Source organism: Micromesistius poutassou, assembly GCF_964030765.1.
Source record: "Micromesistius poutassou genome assembly, chromosome: 5".
Classification (NCBI taxonomy): Eukaryota; Metazoa; Chordata; class Actinopteri; order Gadiformes; family Gadidae; genus Micromesistius; species Micromesistius poutassou.
In genome coordinates this window covers 5416061-5427773 of record NC_140275.1, presented here as the reverse complement: position 1 = coordinate 5427773, position 11713 = coordinate 5416061, and positions in this window count along the sequence as shown.

The window sequence follows — 11713 nt, the reverse complement described above, 5'->3', positions numbered from 1 at the left end:
GCAGCATAACCAAAATTAGAAAAAAGTTACTTGTTGGGTTCAATGAAAAATGGGTAAATGATATAATGTTAAAACAGAAATTACGGACATATATCCAAATCAAGCATAATTATGAAACAGAATTATATGTTAAAACAAATTTACCAAGAAATCAGAGATCCTTGATTGCCCAATTAAGAATGGGAATCCTTCCCCTGGCACTTGAGGTCGGCAGATTTATAAATATCCCAGAGGAACAGAGACTCTGAATTTTGTGATTTACGAGAAGTGGAGAATGAATAATTTTCTTTTATACTGTCCCTTCTATGATGAACTAAGAGTACCTGTTGTAAATTAACTGTTTGCTCAAAACCCTGAAATATTTGGGGGTAATGATGATGCCAGGATGGAATGTTTGTTTACCTTTAATGTTTATAAGTTAGCCTCTTTTGTTACTTAAAGACCGGGTAAACCAAATTCAGTATTTTTCTTCTTATCATATTAATTAGGCCTTAAATGTGTCCCTCAAAACATGTAAAAAATATTTTTCCCATTCATCATTTCCTTGAGGAGCTAGGCCTCAGAGAATGTTCTGTGTGCAGGTTTAAAATGGGCGGGTCTACATCGATGACCGCGTTACGTAAAGCGGTCATACTCACATAAACCCGCCCCCTGCTGTCCATTTTCAGCTTTGAGATTGGGAGGGGCTTAGCCTGGTCGCGCCCACACTAGTGACGTCACGCCTCGCAAAAGCGCTGCTGACTTCTAGTCTGGCCAACCGTGCTATTAACTCGATTTCTGTCTCCCGAATTTTCGGGAACTCCACCCTCTTTTTCGAGAGCCAATCAACGTCGAGCCTCTCCAACGGCTCTGGGTAGAGGCGTGTTCAAGTAAGTGACGCTGTAGAGCAGCGACCGGAACCTCATCGTAAACAGCAGCATGGAGCAGCGGACAGCGTTCAACACAGCAGTCGATGCTGTGTTGAAAGATTTCAACCGGACATTTGTATTGAAAACCGAGCAGAGAGCAGCCCTGGAGGCATTTATAGAAAAGAAAAAGGAAAGAGCGGTGTGATTGGTTTAAGCTTCGACACCGCCTATTCTGGCTTCGACCAATAGCAGACTGAGGCATTTGAGGGGGGCGGGTAAACCAGGTTTGAAGGATGCGCTTTGAGAAATGGATTCTCTTAACGTCTTGGCCAGACCCAATGCTGAGTATCAACATTGGAAAGTCGTGCCAACCAGGCTAGGAGGGGCTGGACCTCTCCGGTGATGGGCGTGGTTTCCTGGCCTGCAGTGCACACGCCCCCACCGTCCTGAGCCTGGGGTTACTGCTCATTTTTCATCAACTTTGAAGCATAATTTTATATACTTCGCGATTTTTTTAGTCCTTCAAATTTGGCAGGGTGGTTAATAATATATTTTCCTGTGGTATTATAAACTCAAAACCCATAATTATTCTTGGTTTACCCGGTCTTTAAGCCTAGATGAAACGTCAGGATGGTTTATATCGTCAATGTTAGTATTGTTTAGCATCTACTTTTGGTTTTTGGTATGTCTGTTTTATAATGGTGTCTTGTAAGCCCTTGTGGGCTGGGCATGCTAATGCATGACACAATAATAATAAAAAAAACTAAAAGAATTTAAATATTATTGATTTCAAATACAAATCAGGTATGTTTTAAGTTTAACAAGTATTCTTAAAGAATGATCATTAAAATTCTGCATGTTTTTTTTTCACAGCTGTTTTTCGATTCTATTCTTTGCGTGTGCCATCTTTATCACTCTCCAGTGGAAATATTGTGTAAAATGAGAAAAAATATTTGAAAATGTTTCTTTTTTTCTTTTGATAGTTATATTATGCAATGTTTTCAAATGCACATAATTATTTAAGCTAGTTAACAAATTAAGTCATTTAATTGTGTTTGAAGTGATGTCACACCACAGGACGTCCCGTCACACCACAGGACGAAATGAGACACTGTATGAACATTTATGGTGAAATTTATTGAATTCTTTTATAACAAACAAACTCTATTTTAACATTAATGAAAATTCAACATATCATTAAAATCTTATTACTTAGTGCATGAATTTGAACTAAAATTATAGTGAACAAGACATATTGAATATTTAACATTTTGTTAATTAAAATCATGCTAAAATAAGTAAAAAAGCATGTTAAAATCATCAGTTCTTTGAACAAAGAATGCAGTGAACAAGACAATATATATATAAAAAAAAGATGAAGCAATGGCAAACTTATGTGTTGAACATGAGCCAGTCCAGGTTGGTTAATTTTGCAACTCGACCATGGGGCTCAGGCTCTGAAATTGTACAAATGATGTCACTTTGAGAGTAGTAAATGCTATCCTCTTTGTCAGGCCACTGGAAGGCATTCTTTTTTCCATGTTGAACCATACAGTTTGCCTGCATTTCCTCTACCTGAATATTGGCCAACACTTGGCCCACATATCGCTTCCCATCATATTTCACAATGATGAACTTTCCTTTTTCAAACATGTCTTGGTCACTTTCAACATCTTCATCCAAGGACGGGATAGAGGTCGTCTCTTGAGCTGGACTGTCAGGGGTCATTATGACTTTTGTGACCTTGAAGCAGCCACACACTTCTGGATAGCTGCAGAAGCAACTTACTGCCCTATGAAACACCTCCCCTGGTGTTGTAGTGTAAACCTGGTGTGTACCTAGTATGCTTTTCACAGCTGGGAGCACAGGAGGGAGCAGTTTGTCAAATTCTTCTATGTCCTTTTCCTCTATCCATTTAATTTGAATTTTCATCTCCTCTTTGCTGGACAAGAAGTCAAATAGGGCCTCTGCAGTTTGCAGATCAGCTCCCCTTTGGACAGCCTGATCTGCCATCCGCTTCACACAAGCTCCAACCCCATCAGGAGCTCCTTTTCCATGGCCCTGTTCACTATAATTCCATGTGAGACACTGGAACCCCCAGGTAAATGGCACAGTACTCATTAGGAAACAGTTTGTCTTGTTGCGATACTGTGTCACAGGACCATCACTGATTAGGTGAAGTGACTCAAACTGTGTCATGCTGCATTTGGAGGTCTTTTGACAGCCTTTGACTGGCTGTAAGTGAGCCCATACAGCACGCTCATCGTGTCTCAGGGATTTTGAGACGGTTGCAAAACTCTGAATGGCTGTTTTGGTGTAGGTGTAACAGACTTCAGCCTGTTACATTAATGTTCACAGGTCTTCGTATGACTAGTTGGCCGATAATGCAGAGGAGACGTGGAATGGATCTGACAGCATTTATTCTTTCTGTAACATAGGACAACAGGGTATATCACACGCGGGCAGTTGGAGATAACGCTGACATCCCCCCTTTCCAAACTGCCAAACGAGAGCACAAAATAATAGAAGACAATACTGTGATCGTATAGTGTGTACCAAGTATAATAAATGAAAATAATAAAAATACATGAATAATTATAAATTAAATACTGACAGATCTTTAAATATTAACACACATACCTGTAACATAGGACAACAGGGTATATCACACGCGGGCAGTTGGAGATAACGCTGACATCCCTACGACAGCATAATTAGCCCGTTAGCTCCTACTTGAATACCTTTCATTCAATTCGGATCTTATTACACTCATTTGCATATTTGCCATATTTTCCAACAGCGGAACCCATAGTAAACATTCATACACCATGAAAAATATATACTGTATGTGTCATGAAAACAATGAGACAACGGCTAAAACAAAACATTTATGATGTAGGACTCATAAATCCAACTTACCCCCTTTCCAAACTGCCAAACGAGAGGAAGTCTGGGCGTGTGCGACCCCAATTAGCGCCCCATCGGAACCAACAATAAATGACAAGTGGAACTAAATAAATAATGTACCATGTTACAGGTCAAACATTTGGGGAAATTCACTATAAATATGTAAATATTTATATATAAATATATAAACCACACTATAAAACTGTTACATAGGCAACCACTGTATGTATGGTTACTTGGTTTCTGTTTCCACCAAAGTGGAAAGATTGAACTGTGTTCAGTTTGCATCCATAATTTTCGGAGAAATCAACATGCAACACCAAATCATTTTCTTGCAATTTCTCCTTTAACTCCCTCATTTTGGCTGATTGGTGCATCCAATTGAATTGATGTGATGCAATTGACTCCAGGTGACGCTTGAAGGTCTCTGCCAGCTCTCCCAGCGTTCCCTCAACCTCTTTTTTAACCCAGTTCATGAACACCTTTTCCTACAGTAACCTTCACCCGCTCCCACTGCTCCCACCTAGTGAATTCAGCAGGGTTGTGTGAGTTGAGACGTACCTCATCAAAACAGCAGTTGGTGCACTGCCTGTGCATACAATTTTGTTCCTCTGTGTTACAAGTAATGTAAGAAAGAAGATTAGACAGGCTTTTGGTTGAAATCATGCTTTTAAAAACCAAAGAGTCAATCAGCAGGCGCATGTTTTCATGTTGGTAGCATGCACAGGTATTTCTATCTGTTGGCCTGGCCTCTGTTACATGCTTGGGCCTGTAGCGAGCAAACTGCCGGTAAGACATTTTCTGTGTGAAGCTAGATTCCTGGTTGTATTCGGAGTGTAGCCCGCTCAAGGTTTTGGACAAAACCTGTCGCTGCATTTTGTTGTTTTTCCGGCCTACAGTATCTGATGATCTGATGGTAGGTTGACGTGCTTTCTTAGCTTTATTCCAGCAATGCTTTTGAGCCCTCATTTTACTATTGGCTTTTTTCATGCCATCGAGCATTGCTTTTAGCTCCTTGTTTTCTTTTTCCAGCCTCTTCATTTTTGCTTTCAACTTGGCTTGACAAACCTCTTTGGGGGGACTTGGAATTGGGGAAAGAGCACCATAAGCAGGAGAAAGATGAACTGGACTAAAGGACACATCAAGTTCTTCGGGTGATGGTGCAGTAATGTCCAAAATGGCTGCCAGATCCTTCTTCTTCTTCCTGTTCCTTCTCTTTGTCTTCTTCCATTCCTCTCGAAGCGTTGCTCTCTTATGTTTTGGGAGGCTGGTTATATTTCGTGGTTGAATTTCTCCTTTAGCTTTCTTTTCTTGATATCAGTTGATGGAACAGAGACAGCTGTTGCATGTTTTCTACACAAGTGTACGTCTTAGAGAATGTTTCAACCAACTCCATTTCCCTATTATAAACTTATTTACTCATTCTTCTTCTCTCCCTAAGGATCTCCTCATGCCTGGCTTCATCCTGTGCTAACCTTTCCCGGTACCTCTTTGTCCTTTCTTTGCTCATGGCTGAAACTGACAAAAATTACTTTAAAAACAATGATCAGAGACTGTTAACATACCACACAAACAAACAAAGATGTCATGTTCAAACAGATGTATATAGATATATAATATATACATATAGAGAGAGACAGATAGATATATATATATATATATATATATATATATATATATATAGATATATATATATTTATGTTTAATATATTAATAATATGTATAATATTTGTTTAATATATATATAGAGATATATATTTATATTTAATATGTCAAACATAACAGACAAGAATCTAGCTAGACATCTGACTTAATTATGTCACACTACAGGACTGGCTGTCACACCACAGGACTCTCACTTTGGCAGCCATTTTGAGTCATTGCTGACCTTGGGCATTACAGTAACTGAATAAGTTCATTGTTTTAAACCTAAATATGATTATTTTTTACAAATATTTTTCTTTTTTCCTCGAACTATAGCAGTCACACTACAGGACTATCAAAAATGGACACGTTCATGGTCTGACAGGAACGATGACATTTATGTCGACTCACCTTTCAACCTTCTTAGCACATCCAAACATCTGGGGGACTTCCTGGTAGGGGTCTTGACGAAAAGACCCTTATGGCTGACCATGTTACGGCCAGTACAAAAATCTAATATCCTATGTCCCACCGCAGGACAGCATTTGTGTTTCAAAACAAAATTTACTGTAAATATTATTTTTGTACTTTTTAGTATTTTGAAAACTTAAGTTAATTAAGTAAATACATACAAAAATATAGTTGCCAGCAACAATAACGGGGTCCTACGGTATAACAGCCATCAGCCTAGCCATCAGCCTAGCCATCAGCCTAGCCATCAGCCTAGCCGCCACATATACCATGTGCTCTAGTACTGGCCTCTTGTCAAGCAAGCACCTGCCACAAAATGAGACTCCCCTTATATAAGCCAATGAGTCCCAGGTGGACTGATTGGGCCATACCAATAATAAGGGGAACTTCCCTGGCCAAGGCGGGGTTAACCTTCTGCCCCCTAGTGCTCCGGAAGTCCAAATACCACATTAAATATGATGTGAGGGGAGAGACAGTGAGAAGAGATTTTGACATTCTCACATGACAGTATGACAGACAGTATGACAGTATGACCAACTGTATGACAGTATGACCAACTGTATGACTGTATGACCGACAGTATGACAGTACGACCAACACTATGACCGACAGTATGACAGACAGTATGACTGTATGACAGTATGACCAACAGTATGACTGTATAACTGACAGTATGACCGTATGACTGTATGAACAAAAGTATGACAGTATGACTGTATGAACGACAATATGACAGTTTGACAGTATGACCGACAGTATGACCGTAGACTGCCAAGGGCAGATTGGAGTATATTTTGAGAAATATAAGTCTTTCCTATGTGGAGGTATGGTGAGCTTGGTTAGTATGGTAATATGCATTGGTATGCCTTAAAAACTGGTTTTCCGGCAGTTAACATATCAAAACAATCACCAACCATGTTTCTAAAGCCTACTGTGTCAAAATCCACTGTCAAACGGATGTTTGCGAAATAACGTGTGTACCCCTTTAAGGCCCAGCCTGCATTGTAGAGAGGCCATGGTTCAGAAGGGAGAACTTCAAACTAATGTTTTTTGGTTGTTTTTTCAGATATAGTCTTCAAATTTGGCATGGGTATACTATGGAATCTCCTCTTAATAGCCACATTCAACAGCTGGGCCTAGGTCTTTTGGATGCAATGTTGGAGCTGTTTAAACATGTTGTAGAGCTGTATACATATGCATGTATTTCACTTTAAAATACATATCTCTGCCATCTTTTGCCTTATTGCTATTATTTGATCACCCTATAGTCCCACAGTGACCTGGTACATGTGTGCCAAGTTTGGAGCTTTTCCCACTTTCAGCACCAAAGGAGTTAATGTGTGGTGTTTGGTCAAGTTGTGGTCACTGCACTATATCCCAATGGTCTGACCATATGGGTTGCAATGTGAAAGTTGTTCATCATGAGAAATGGTGCATGTATACCAAGTTTCATACAAATTGTACCTTCCTAGTGGTAATGGCAGCCTGTTGAAGTCCTGAACTTCAAGGCCTTGTTATAGCGCCACCTATGTGTTATTCTGGACCATCTTTTGATTCCTTTACTAACTTTATGAGTTCTACAAGCCTGCCAATTTTTATAACTTTTGGAGCCAAAAAGTCAGAATAAAAATAATAATAATAATACTAACGAATACAATAGGTTTCCTACGGATTCCGTAGGACCCCTAATAATGCCAAGGCATGTATAAGCTGCTCCAAACATCTCTGCTTTATTTTACTAATAATTTACATTTGATGAGTCATCAATGTTACGGTCACACCGCAGGACATTTTGCATGTTTCCCTTTAAATACAAACACAAAACTCATTTTGCTTTAAAAATCATAATTTTAAAGTAAAATACTGTTATATGTTACACTGTCATATGACATCACATTTATGCCTCATTACAAAAAAAACATGCGTCACGTCATCTGCCCATTTACGGAACAAAAGCTGAATGCTACTTAACCAAAATAAACATTAACTTAGTGAATTTAATGTTCATGAAATTTAATTTCCCCTTGGGGATGAATCAAGTGCTTTGAATTGAATTGATAGCAGGTGTGATGTCAGTTAAGAGAGTGTCATGTTGCCCTTATCTAGACACCTTCAAGGAAAGTGTTAGCAGTAGCAGACTTGTCAATGCCATGCAAACGCCACACAAAGGGATGAGAGAAATTGACTTTTTAAGCATAAGTTTCTCTCTCTCTCTACAGCTGACAGGCTATTAAGCCCCTATCTGGACTGTGGTCTTAAACCCTGCTGCTTTTACAATATATTTTCACAATTTAATCAAAAAATGTTATATTGTTCTTAAAGTATATCATTATATCATTTTGTCAAGCAATTCATGTTCATGAACATGAATTTTATAATATATATATTCCATTTTCATATTAAACAGGCAATACTTTGCTTTGATTATGTCCCTGCAAGGTTTACTTTAAAATTACAACCATTGCGCATACTCCTCCACGATGGCACCTTATCATTGTCAATGTTTCATAGAACCAGTCTTTATTGGGCCTAGTAATCACTCTACATGCTCTTAACTCTTTACTTTTTAAGTTACCTGAGTGATTAGATTCCTTTTGTGCGTGAGATATGTGTGTGTGTGTGTGTGTGTGTGTGTAAGATGCTGGATGTCAAAAATGTCCCTCTCGGATGAATAAAGAATATTTTTCATAGCTCATATATCTGTCTCCTCTATTTGTTTGGTGTATTATACAGCTTAATGTTGTACATTGTGTGTTCTTTATAATGTATGATGATGTATTTTTAAATAAGTGCTGCCTTGGTTGGTCAGGGCTCATTGGTGCCCGAGTCTAGTGTTTCGATAGTACCTAGTCAAACAAAGGATAAATTAAAAACACACTCTGGAAGATGCAATTAACTCTTTATAAAACCATTAACTTACATTCGAAAAAATAACTTAGAACATGTGCAAAACTGCAAAAAAAAGTTGGTGGGGTGGGATTTACTGGATCCCCAGTTTTGCCAAATTGGCATCTATACAATTTGTTAGAACACCCACCACAACATCCATCATGCCTGGCCCCAGACCATGGCTTAGGTTGGCGAAATCCTGGCCATTCTTCTGGACCTCCTGGGCCAAATATTGCAACTGCTGTCTGGAGGGAGACATTGAATGTTCTCAGTAAAGCTTTATCTGTGCATTTATATCAACATAGTGAAGCTTCTAACCTATGGTATATGATTGAGTTGAGTTGACATTACAAGACTGTCAACAAGCTTAAAGCATGAAATCATACTGTGCCAGAAATAGTCAAAAAGTCATTATATATATATATGACTATCTACAATCAAATGTACTTGCCCACATCTAATTTCAGGCACAGTGCCTGGAAATTAAATAGAATATTGTAGAATTTTTGAAAATGCTTACTTTAACTCTGTCGCCTTTCCTGCTGCAACACTTGGGTCACTGGGCAGCATGGTCACCGCCTAAAAATTAATGCCCTTGGTGGCAAGCACCCCAACGGAATGGCAGAGCTCCTTTGCTTCACCTTGAATAACAAAAACGTAAAACATAAAATACATTTGAAAAAAATGAACACAGCTTTCAATACACGTTATGTTAAAGTATATTTTTCAACTACATAGCCGCGTAAACTTTTTAATGTAGAACTGTTTATAATTGAACTGTACCCTCTGTTAACTTGCCCAAGGTGCCATAGTTATCTGAAATTCAACAGGCTGCCTCAGAGGTAGCCAGCATTACAAAGCTAGGTGGAAGTGAGTCTGACTTAACCTACTTATGTCTAGGTGTCCTACAGTTATTTATCAACTACTGGATACCTCTGAGTTACCCAGTGTGACAACATAACCCATGCTGCATTGAAGGTATCTGCAATTCAACAGGCTGCCTCAGAGGTAGCCAGCATTTACAGAGTTAGTTGGAAGTCTGTCTGACTTAACCTTCTTATGTCTAGATAACTCCCAGTTATCTTTCAACAACTGGATACCTCTGAGTTACCCAGTGTGACAACATAACCCAAGCTGCATTGAAGGTAGCGCAATTCAACAGGCTGCCTCAAAGGTAGCCAGCATTAGAGTTAGTTGAAGTTGGTTAGTCTCAATGTGCACCTTACTTAAAACAAGGTTGAGTCGTACTTGTCACATATTGATTTAGTTACTTGCCACCATAACTTGAATGTCCACCATTGCTAGTTATTTTAACACATTGACTGCAATTAAGCTAACCATGACTTTAAAGAGTTAGCTAAAAATGAATTGGCTGCCTGGAAGTTAGCTAGCACCAATGGCTAGCCTGTTAATAGTAAACCATATCCTTGATATCAACATACTTGCCACCATAATTTGAATGTCCACCACTGATATTTATAACACATTGACTGCACTTGTGCTAACCATGATTTTAAAAAGTAAAAAGAACAGACCTAGCTTAGGTGTCTGTTCAGTCAAGAAACACTAGAAAAACCTTAACAGTTAGTTCTGGCTATATTTCAAAGGACACACAACTTACAATTTGAAATATTGTCAATATACTATCAAAATCGTAAGGTCAAAATACTGTCATTAAATATCTACTTACCTTGCCTGTGTAGAGCTCACTCAATGCAGGAAGAGGGAAAGACAGAACAAGTTTAAATCTAGCAGCAGTGCTGTGATTGGCTGAAACTGTCGGGGGCAGGGAAGAAGTTAAAATCTAGCAGCAGTGCTGTGATTGGCTGAAACTGTTGGGAGCGGGGAGTGCCTTCCAGGCTGCGCTGCATTGAAGGATCCGTTGGGGGCACAAAACACCATCGAGCTCCACCCAGCCGACGAGCACTGGGCGGAGATGTTCTCGCATTTCAGAAGCAGGGAGATTCCGTACAAAAATATGTCTTATTTGTCTGTTGTTTGCCGTGTGTCTGCCTGGCACTAATGCTCCCGTTAAGTTGATTTTTCCATAGTGAACAAAACTTGGACTGACGAGAGGAACCGCAAGACCGTTCCCACCTTAAAGGCGTTGCTTATTACAGGGGCCAATTTCATGTTACCTGTCCGCAATTCCACAGCAGGCTGTCAGCAAACAAATCGATATTAGAGCAAATTCACTCAAACAAATATGTGTAGGCTAATTTGAAGAGCATTTGTCTCTGTGCTCTGAGGTTGACGTCTCTCTCACGCACAAACGCACACGCATAACACCCATAGGACAAATAGCAATGGTGGGTGGAATGCCATAAAGTAGGTCTGTATATGCAGTGAAGCTTGTCCAGGCTCTGCTTGCCAGGATGTAGGCTATGATTCTGAATCACATTTTTAGAATGATTAGAATACATTTCTAATACATTAGAATTTTTTAATTCAAATTTTGATAAATATTCTTCCCATGTTATTTATTATTCTACAAAACTGTATGATTAGGCCTGCAATTAAAGAATTGGTTTGATATTTATCAGTTCATTACTGCCATTCAAAATGTGTTTTCCTTTACCTTTACAAATGTATATTTTTAGTAGAATAAAATATATTTGTGAATGTTTTGCTGTGTAGTTAATTTATGACATATTTCTGTTCAAACCATTAATGGATCTGTCAATTTTCCGATATGTGTCCCCCCCCCAATGTTAAACTCATTCCTACGCCCCTGGGAAATTCTCGAAAGGTAAATCAACGTAATTAAACACTGACTGTAGCTTTTTATGGGGAAAGAAGCAACGGTGGTGGACCGTACTAAACACCCTATCCATTGTATGGGTCTGTAAAATGCTTATCAAATCAAATCAAATATATTTATTTATTAAGCACATTTAATAACTAGGTGGGAGGGGGAGGGGATCTTATGTTTTTGTTATGTTTTTTTTTTTAAT